Raw genomic sequence first — 10,877 nt, 5'->3', positions numbered from 1 at the left:
TGGCAACGATTTTTAAAAATGTCATAACAAATACATGACAAAAAAGAGAGTACATACTACATGCAATTATATAAAACAGAGACATTCCCATTTCTAGCTGATATGATATATGTATACATCTCCCAATTCCAAGCCTTTTGAAATACAATACTTCAGGTCTTCATGTTTCTATGCCAGCAAGTATAAATTCAAAACTTGAACCCACGACATTATCTTACAACCGGGATACCTTTTGTACATTTCCGTTAAACATTAAAACAAAACATGACTTAGAGATATGAATTCCTATTATCTCGAGCAGTTAATGTGAATAGAGCAGACAGCTGCTTGGCAGCTGTTTTCATAAATGCATATTAAATTGTCCTGGCATTAATATCACAAAGACCTATTGTTTAAGTTGCCTGGAATAAAAGATCTGTATCGTGTCACAAATTCTTAAATGTATAAACATTTGATTCGTGTATAAACACTTGATGCGGTTTATGTTTATAATTGTATCTAGTCTTAGGTGGTTTATTTTACAATCTGTTAAAAATTACTTTGAGGAAACTAAAAAGTGTAATTCTTTTTTTTTTTTAGTTTAGTTTCTTATGTCTTAAGTATATCCAGCCATTAACAGCTTAATTCTAGGAGATAACGCAGATAACTTCGGTCAGGTGACCTGGTGAAGGTGGTTGCCGTAGGTCGGGGCATTTTTCAGGACAGGCAAGTGTCGCCAACAATCGGGCTTTCCTGTCATCTACAGTTTACCTTGATGGATAAATGCAATCGAACTGAAATAATGGCCGCGTCACACATCATGGCACACATCAACTGCGAAAGTAAAAATGTGTTATTTATTTTTTCACAATTAACCATTTGAAGGTATGGTTGGGTATTGTATGGATGGCAGATACCTTCTAAATACTCCTAAGATAATACACCTAACCTTACACGTCCACGATGCAATCTTAGACATCCAAGATGCGATCTTAGATGTCTAAGAATTTCGCGATAGACTTAAAGCAATAATGTGCAAAATGAATCGGTTCCTATTTAAATGTTTGTTTTCACTGATCACATTATCCCCTTTTAATTTCGGGCCAAACAAATGAGGTATAACGAAGAAAATTGTGATTTCATTCCAGCACCAACATTGCGTGTACTACGCTCGCCGATCGTAACATCCACGCGAGATGTTAGCAAGCAGTCGATCGATGTTTAATATAAAAATTTAAATTTTACTGTTATTAAAACACTTCAGGCGTAGTCTTTTACATGGTATTTTAGAACACCACTGGGCATTATAATTATGCAAAAAGTAGAAATTCGAGTAAAAGTGAGGGCGTCGCTGTGAAGCAAATCACACATTATGGCTTTAAATCAACGAATCACAGGACAAGAAATCCCAAACAGCCAATCATCTTAAGTGTATTGGATTATTGACCAATGAAATCTCAGACGCCTTAGAAGATTCCACACGCCTAAGATTTCTTACACGTCTAAGATTAGTGATGGACGGTATCACCAATTATAGCTCACAACAGTACCTTGGAAGACTACTAGCAGCTCGTGTTACAGATACCATGCACAGTGATCGATCATAAAGTACGGCGGGATAATCAGTTCAGTTCAGTCAAGTTACGACTAATTTTATTAGCTATTATCAGGGAAGTGCCATTATAATCCGGAGAATTATGGCAAATCGCCACTAGTAGAATAGGTTGACCAAATAACACGACCGCCAACCATGCCAACACAGCCTATAACAGCAGCTACACCTGGGTCTCACCAACAATCGGGTCAACAAACAATAGGCGCCAGTAATGAAAGCATCTACACAAGGGTAAGCTTACATAAATTGTTTTTGCTACAGTTGGAAATTAAACATGTTATCACGTTTCCTATACTCTGGTTGCTCTATGAAAAAGGAATAAAAATCAAAACCACTAATCCCTCCAATTAGCTCCTGCTGATTTCCCATTTTAAACTACCAAAAGTGTGCCAACAGGTATCATAATAACATTATTACATAACAATTTCCTATCTTTTGGATTGTCTGCTGTGGTTTATCATTGGGGTGGGCTTGTCTAGCTGGAAGTGTAATTGACCAAAGGGGGTAATTATCAGTAATTGGGCCTGGATTTATCACCTTTTTCATAGCAAAAGCCAACTATACTTCTCCTTGCTAGTAGACCCTAGACGTATATAAGGGGCTGCGATTTCGATCATAATCACTGATTTTGCATTCTAAAACCTCATTTCAGGAGAAAACCAAATGAAAATCATATTCTTTTAAGCTTTAAAAATTGTGTTGAGTGGGTGTAATCATAGATTTATATTGTTCACATAGACATTGACATTCCATGCATTCAAGCACTAACATCCGGCACTGACATCGCCGATATCGATGTAACCCCGGCATGCCCAGGGAAATTGGATAACACCATGTACCAGTCCGAAGTTGTATACATTAATTTACCTGTTTGAAATTGCGTCTAGAAAATCTCTGGGTACACCCTCCGCCGATAGTTGTCGAACTACATCGTGTATAGAACGCCTTGTTCAGATTGTATGACCGCCATTTTTCAAGTGACACCGATTTTATCGAGTTTGCGATATCATCCATCACTAGTCACGGTAAATGGTCAATCTTGGTCCTGTAAGAAAAACTTAGGCGTGTAAAATCTTAGGCGTCCAAGATTTTATTGGTCAATAATTGAATACGCCTAAGATGATTGGTGTTTGGGATTTTTGGTCCTTTTTATTCGTTGATTTAAGTCTACCGCGAAATTAGATTGCATCTTAGACGTCTAAGGTTAGGTGTATTATCTTAGGCGTATTTAGAAGGTATCCGCCATCCATAGTATTTACTGTCCTTCGATTGAAATTAGACTCTGCTTCAAACCATAAAATACATAAATATAGAAACCTTAATGCTGCGGGTCATTCGTTTCCACGTTAATTATCTAAAGAGACTAAACCTCTATTGCTCGACATACAAAAAGCGATGGTTCTACTTGCCCATATCAATCATGGTCTGGAGAAGCTTCGGCAATTTTTAGAGGATACTGAGAGGACTTAGATAAACAAATCGGTCTCATATGCAATACGAGACTGATTGAGAAGTATAAATCCAATCACAATAAAGCTAAGACGACAGCTTTATTTTTCACAAGGCATTGATTTCACCACAACACCAAAATAAGTAACATGAGAGGTTTATACACAACGAAACCTTTGATTAATATAAGACAGGTATATTTATGACTTTTATTTTTATCATAAAGCCTTGAGGCAATATGTAGTTTTAAATTGAGAACTTTTCCCTGACATAGCTCTCACATATGTTGAATTCTACATTGGTAAAAGGATTTGGAACTAAGTTGATTTGCAATGTCGTAACCCATATGAAAATGAATGCATAATTATGATTTACATCATCTGAAATATATGCATACTGTTTTATATGTGTCGAATATATTTAATAAGAATTGGCATCAATGCTGGGCTTGTTATATATAAGTATATAAAAGCATCCGAACACTTAAAATAAAGCATTCTAAATTAGAAATAACGTGATAGATGTATGGAGAATTTTTATGCGTGCTTTGATAAGTTATTTGGCAAGATGAGACATTTGAATGACAAAAGGTCGAGTTTAAAAAGTGACACATTTGGAGCTCTTTCAAGGCGATTCCCCATGCCTGTTGTTTCAGGTTTACTACAGCTTGACAGATTAACACCTCACTGTGTTCTATATCTGCGTGCTTCGAGGGAATAGTCAATTTAATTTTTTTTGGTCACTTTTGAAAAGCTCTATTTTTTATTCAAATTGGTATAAGTTGGTGAATAAAGTCTTATTGTGCCGAATGAGGCATCAAAGTATCCCCCCCCCCAAAAAAACGTTTTTAAATATATCGCTTCTGTAGCCTCGTACGGATTGACTGAGGCTTCTGGAAATTAACTGCTTTATATCAGGCCAGTCATATCATTGTTGTTTCCCTATGTAGCGGCTTAATTGTTGAGCTATATGGGAAAATTGTATCCCCGGTTTTAATTACAAACACTTAAGATTTACTGTAATTAAAACACTAAAGCAGGTTTAGTCTTTCAAAGGGTATTACAGTCATGGTAAGTATAAATTAAAAATGAGGGCGTTCTTGTTAACAAATCACACATTATTTGTTTACGTGGAAGCTGGTTGGATGCCTACTAGTATGCAACAGCTAAAGCAATACTGACTGGTGTGTCAGATCTTTGGAAATGTCGGGATTCTAGAATTCTGACGGGTATCAGAATACCTATATTGTTTTGAGGATTGTATGCATGTAATCTTTCTTTCTTTCTTTCATTCTTTCTTTCTTTCTTTCTTTCTTTCGCTCGTTCTATTTTTATTTTGTCTAGTGTCATATGTAATGTATTTTAGACTTGTAATAATTACACATTTATGTATTACCTATTTTTATAATACTCTGTTTTTTATGGAACCAAAATCAATCGATCAATCATAAGGGGAGCTCATTGTTGTGACCGTAAACAGTTTGGTCGGGATCAACTAATTTGTTTTGCATAGAAAGGTCGTTAAAAGCGTGATAACATAAAATGCTTACACATTGTCTTGCAAATACGTTAGCTACAGAACACGGAATCCCAAGTCAATTAAGGATTAATTGGATCCATACACCCCATAAATATATTTACGTTATATATTGTACCCATGGGGCCCAAACAACAAATCCATCAAAATATTCCCATATTCACAGAATATGGAAATAATCATGATCTTACTGACATGCGTGATGTTGTGCTGCCGGGCAAGGGCAGTCTGTTTCATGTCTGCATTCCGAAGGGAAAAGACTCCGTGACAAAATGCTTGCATCTAATTGGCGCTCAGAAACTTGTGTTAAACTTTCACCGATATAGTTCCAACAGTCTTTGATATATAGCTGTCGATAGAAGAATGGCCATGCATTCATTGACGGGGCAAACGACACAATGAACAAAGAGGTGGACATGCATGACTTACAACAGACCAAAACGCATTGTCCGGGGGTCATAGAATTAGAGCTATAAATCAGTTTTTGGTAAAATAATATTATAAAAAATATTACATATTAAATGTCCAGTTAATATTACATATTATTATGTTTTCAGGGTTATTAGGAGTTAAGAAAACCTAATAATGATAATATTGGATGGCTTATTTCGCATGATACCATAACATATCGGATTCGTCATACAAATATCGAACTCGCCGTTGGCTCGTCCGATATTTTTATGACTCATCCGATATGTTATGGTATCATGCTCAGCCATCCAATATTATATCATTAAATGTCAAAAATTGGATTTGATAGTATGAATTCCCATCAAACAGTTATAATTGACAATCCAGATGAACCTAATACAACATATGTCAAGTTTGTACTTCTTTTGTTTATTTGTATAATTGTAATTTGTTAGCGCTTTAAAAAGGTACCCAAAACTAATTCATGTGATTCAAATTACAAATTATAAATGTTTGTTCGTTTCTTTACAAGCTTCAAAAACACACTTATTATTTATATTTGTTTTTAGTTGTCTTATAATTCTCACATTGGAAACAGAACTTATCGATCGATTATTTGTATCAGTGAGCTAAACAATCAGCTAACCGTTGATCAATATATTGATTGATTGATTGGTTGGTTGATTGATTGATTGATTGATTGATTGGTTGATTGATCGATTGATTGATTGATTGATTGATTGATTGATTGATTGATTGATTGATTGATTGATTGATTGATTGATTGATTGATTGATTGATTGATTGATTGACTGACTGATTGATTGATTGATTGATTGATTTTTATACAACCAGTCTGACAAGTACACACAAATAATCTGATACAGACTTATATGGATGTCATTATATGGATGTTAAAGTACGGAACTAAAACCACGGCACTGAAACTGTTCATGGTATTTGGCAAAGAGAAACCGGTAATGGAAGACGAAAATAGCAATTTCTATTTCAACTCAGAAAGCTCGAAACGAAGCCCGTCAGATCAGTTCGTAAATATATATTGACATTATAAAACAGACTAACTGAGATGCAAGAATAGAAATTCAGCAAACTTTAATCAACTCCAATTCCCTTCTAATGAATTCGTTCTGATGAATATGCCTTTCCAATTGAAGCTATTCTCTTGCGCTAGGTCTAATTTACTTCAATTCATAAATACGGCAACAATATGGTCAGGACAGTCAACAACAGCATAGCTTCACTCTCTAAGCTACAACTGTTATAGAATACTGGTTAGTCGCAGCTTCATATGAATGTACTTATTGTAAATTGCGTTCACAGTTACATTAATTAACTAAATAGTTCCTGTGTGCTAATCTTAGTGCTCCTTTTCTTAAGAGAACAAGAAAGGCAGGTAAAGACCTGCTCGATGACGAGTTCAAATGAAATCCTATATCTCTTTGTGCATAAACAGGACACGTCGTCACTACAGGGTGTCCCAGAATGATCTATGCCGCGAATGAATTTTGTTACGTATGAAGATCATTGCTATAGGTCGTATTGTTTTACATATATTTAGCTTTGAACAATTTTAGATTTTAATATATTTTTTTCAAACATGGTAAAGATCACCCTGGGAAACCCTGTATAAGGACCGGTGCTGTGCAGGATTTCAATAGTTACGAGTCATGTATCACCTTTTACTGCTGGAAATCAATGCCCAGTTTATCAAAGTTAAATCCACCGGGATCAACTAATTTGTTTTGCATAGAAAGGTCGTTAAAAGCGTGATAACATAAAATGATTACACATTGTCTTGCAAATACGTTAGCTACAGAACACGGAATCCCAAGTCAATTAAGGATTAATGGGATCCATACCCCCCATAAATATATTTACGTTATATATTGTACCCATGGGGCCCAAACAACAAATCCATCAAAATATTCTCATATTCACAGAATATGGAAATAAGGTAACCTTCAGAGGCAACATATCATTCCAACCTGGAAATTGGCATTATATGATGCAAAATTAATCTTGAAACTATTAATATCAAAATTTCGATTGTCAAATTAAGATTGAGATATAATACAGATTGGATAAATTGTACCGACAAGTAAATCTATACCTAGTATACCTATTTCTTCTTCGGTTCATACGGGGATCTTTTGTTCTCTCAACTTTAAACAATAGAATCCACAGATTCGTTTGTAGCTGAATCCATGTCCCATCCAAAAATGAATGAGTTGTGTATATTAGTGTAATATTTTGCCCTTGTCTTCTGTAAAGATTGGTTGCTGTGAAGACATTTTTTGAAAAGTTGATGCATTACATATTGCGCAAACGTATTTCCGTACCAACGAGTATCACCTAACAAAAATTCCAGAATGTAAAAAAAAAAAAAATTTAAAACAGGATATAAGTGTACTTTTTTCTATTTTTCTAAAATTAACAAGTATTTTGACGGTATCTGTGTTGGATTACAGACTTTTCACGGATGTTTCAACCGATCACAGATTCTTGTCTTCTCCCGTTGTCTTTTCGAGTGATAGGAGAACGGAATCAGGAATCGCCCATTATCAAGTGTTGATAAAGGCAACAGTGTTGCTGAAACGTACACAAGTAAGTGCAATTTCTGGATCAGATACAACCACCTTTGTTTACTGATTTCCCTCCATTGATCCTGATGAATTTGTTCAACCAGGCTATTGATACTGTTTTTGAAAAGAAAAGACGGGGATAGGACCAAACCTGCTGGATAACAACCCAAGACTGGTGTCTGGTGGTATTTTTATACCTTTTAGGTTTCCCTCCCTTTTGGGGGTGGAATAAAGAGATTCATTTTTATAGCTTCTTCGGGAGAAATTTATAACGCTCCTTTGAGGACAGGCTGACACCATGCTAAACCTCTCTAGAAAGGACTTTTCCCGCCTTTTCTACCTTTTTCCATAAACCTACTCCATGGTGGAATATTGGACAAATTCACTATAAATCCTGTTTTGAAAAATAGGTTTTAGAAAATCCAGTTTTTCCACTTTGGACAAGATTATTGGGTTGTTATCCAGCAGGTTCGGTCCTATCCCCGTCTTTTCTTTTCAAATACAAATTAGTTCGATCTTTCGATAGACCATCAATAAATGGTCGATCCATATTAGTTATGAATTCAATTGATTTACTATTGTTAATTGTAATAACATAGTAATTTATACCTGTATTGATATTGACCAGTATAAATTTAGCATTAATTCTGATTAATTAGTTGATAGTCCATTAATAACATTAACAAGCATCGAAGCAGCATCGACGATCGATCCAAAGATCGAACAAATTTGTTTCTGGCGGGACAACCTTGGTGGCTATTGTTTCTTTTTAGCTATGCGGGGCAACTTTGATGGCATTTGCATTTTTGTAGAGAACATATCTTAATTTCTTAGAAGAGGAATGATACATGTAAAATCTTCACACCTGTGCGATTGCGGAATATACTAATATTCTGAGATGCTCCCTTCACATAGGGCATGAATGTTACACCCTTTGAGCCATCTTTAACTACCTGCTCTTGAGTAAAGTTGTTTCTACTTTGACTGACCAATGTCGATCTTCTCTGTGCTTGACTGTTTTTGTACAGTGTCTCAGTGCTTCAGAATATTATGGTGGTAGTAAAGCATGATATTGATATTTGTGCAACAAGCGATAAAGTTAATGACAGCCCGTCACCTATCATGTCATTAGTTAGTTAAAGAAAGCCTGTCCTCTGAAATCATGGCGGGGAACTGAATTTGAAATTGGGTAAACAGGTTTTTGGACGATACTGTACATATATATATATATAATGATTATTCTCTTCATTCGTTTTTGCGATAACCTGGAAACAGAAATATAACCTAACCTTATATTATCATTTACCTCATAATCAGTTCGCCTTCAGCAATTTGATCTTGTTTAAACTTTACTTACCACGCACCAAGACTTAAAATCTAAACTTTTGTGAACTGCTGTGTTATTGTTATAGTCAAGTTTATAGATTCATGAAACGAATCAATTTCACATCTCACTGATCATCAAGCGATAGTCATACTATATGATTGCATACTGCCAGTCAAGTGAACGCGGTCTCTCACCTTCTCTGTCTATGTTTTCACGTTTGTTCTCTCCGAGATAATACAGCATTCCATTTCCTTATCGATGACCTTGTCATCCTTGCTAAGACAACAGGTTTTCATAACATATGAACATCCAAGCACTTGACATGACAACCTAAGCGAAACATTAGATCCAAGCAAAAACATATGTAATGATTTTCCTCTTTTTAGCAGTGCCTTTTTATACAGTAATAGTTGATCATGTTGAGGTAATTCAGTATACGTTTGCAGCTACACGTGGAAACAGATTCAAAGCAAAGTTCCAATCTTGCTTGCTTTACTTTTCTTTTATGTTTCAAACCACCTTTATGTTTTTAGTTTTTTTCGTTTGTTATCCTGCTATACAATGTAAGTAAATAAACATCTCAAAAAAGGTAACTAACCCCCCCCCCCCTAAATAATGGCCATTATTCAAAAAGGGGCTATTGTATCGCAAATCTGTAAAATGCGTTGGAAGCCGAATTCATTTCTGCGCATTTTGATATCTCATTTAATACGATAGCCCAGAAAACAATAAAACACCGGCCAATTTAATGTAGTAAGGTCCAGATTTGAAAGTTGCACTTACATACAATAATGTTTACAATACAAAATCACTCAGATATTATTACACAGATATTCTTCCATTACACTGAATGCAAAATCAATAGAATTTACTGCAACTTTCAAATCTTGGGCTACATTGATTTAAAGGGGTGCTACACCTCTCGATAAATTTGTGTCTATTTTTGCATTTTTCAAAAACTAATAACACAGTGGTAACAAAAGTTATGTATATTATTGGGGCAAGGAATCCAATTACTACACTGTAATTTCAGTGACCCAAGACAAGCAGTTCGCTATTTATGATAAAAAATAAGGTACCGATAGGATGTACCTCATTTCCTATCATATATACTGAACCGCTTGTCTTGAATCACTGCAATTTCAGTGTAGTAATTGGATTCCTTGCCCCAATAATATTGCCCCATATAACTTTTGTTACCAGTGTGTTATTATTAGTTGAGAAAAAAGCAAAAATAGTCAAAAATTTACCACAGGGGTGTATTACCCCCTTAAATGTACGCTGTGACGTCAATAGTTGGTCAATTGCTACAAACGAGGTGTCAAAATGTGCAGAAATAAATTCTGCTTTCAACGCAATTTACATATTTGAAATATAATCACCCGTTTTTGAATATTGGTCATTATTTAAGGGGGGTTAGTTATTTTTTGAGATGTTTATATGTGTTCAATATGCCTGATTACATAATGTCCTTTAATACTTTTAACTCCTTTTGACTTGTTTAAATTTGAATTCGGATTAGAAAATGGTATTTCTATAGACAAAGATATGTTCAAGTTATAGTACATATTACCATATATATATATCGGGATTACATCGAGAATACTGCCTCTGATTCAGTTAATATGGTTTTCTTATGATGGATTTTACGCTACAGATGTGAACACAGTGACCATTGAAGTATGAATAATATTCCAGAAGACATGTGTATAGAATAGTATAGTGATAATCCATATTACACTGAAGAGAATCCGAAGGAAAAAAGTGCTTCTGTCGTGTAGAGTAAGAGATGCTGTCCTTATACAAAAAGAGGAAGATAGATCAATCTAAACCAGAATTGTTTAGAAACATTACGTTAACTGATGTCAGTGGAAAAGTGTTTTTTCAACTGATTGCCAATCGCCCGCACCGATTTATGGTACAGAATTGATACATATACTCAGACACTGAGAAAGGA

At 35.1% G+C, this 10,877-nt stretch overlaps 1 long non-coding RNA gene across 1 annotated transcript in view; it reads right to left on the bottom strand.

Annotated features, from left to right (window-relative positions):
• Positions 1-669: 669 nt before the first annotated feature.
• The window catches only part of LOC140158209 (uncharacterized), a 59,929-nt gene continuing 49,721 nt past the window's right edge, over positions 670-10,877 (bottom strand). The window contains exon 3 of the long non-coding RNA XR_011859725.1: positions 670-813. This is a non-coding gene — a long non-coding RNA (uncharacterized lncRNA). The remainder of the gene's footprint in view (positions 814-10,877) is intronic.

Source organism: Amphiura filiformis, chromosome 8, assembly GCF_039555335.1.
Source record: "Amphiura filiformis chromosome 8, Afil_fr2py, whole genome shotgun sequence".
Classification (NCBI taxonomy): Eukaryota; Metazoa; Echinodermata; class Ophiuroidea; order Amphilepidida; family Amphiuridae; genus Amphiura; species Amphiura filiformis.
This window is presented reverse-complemented; position numbering and strand designations above follow the sequence as displayed.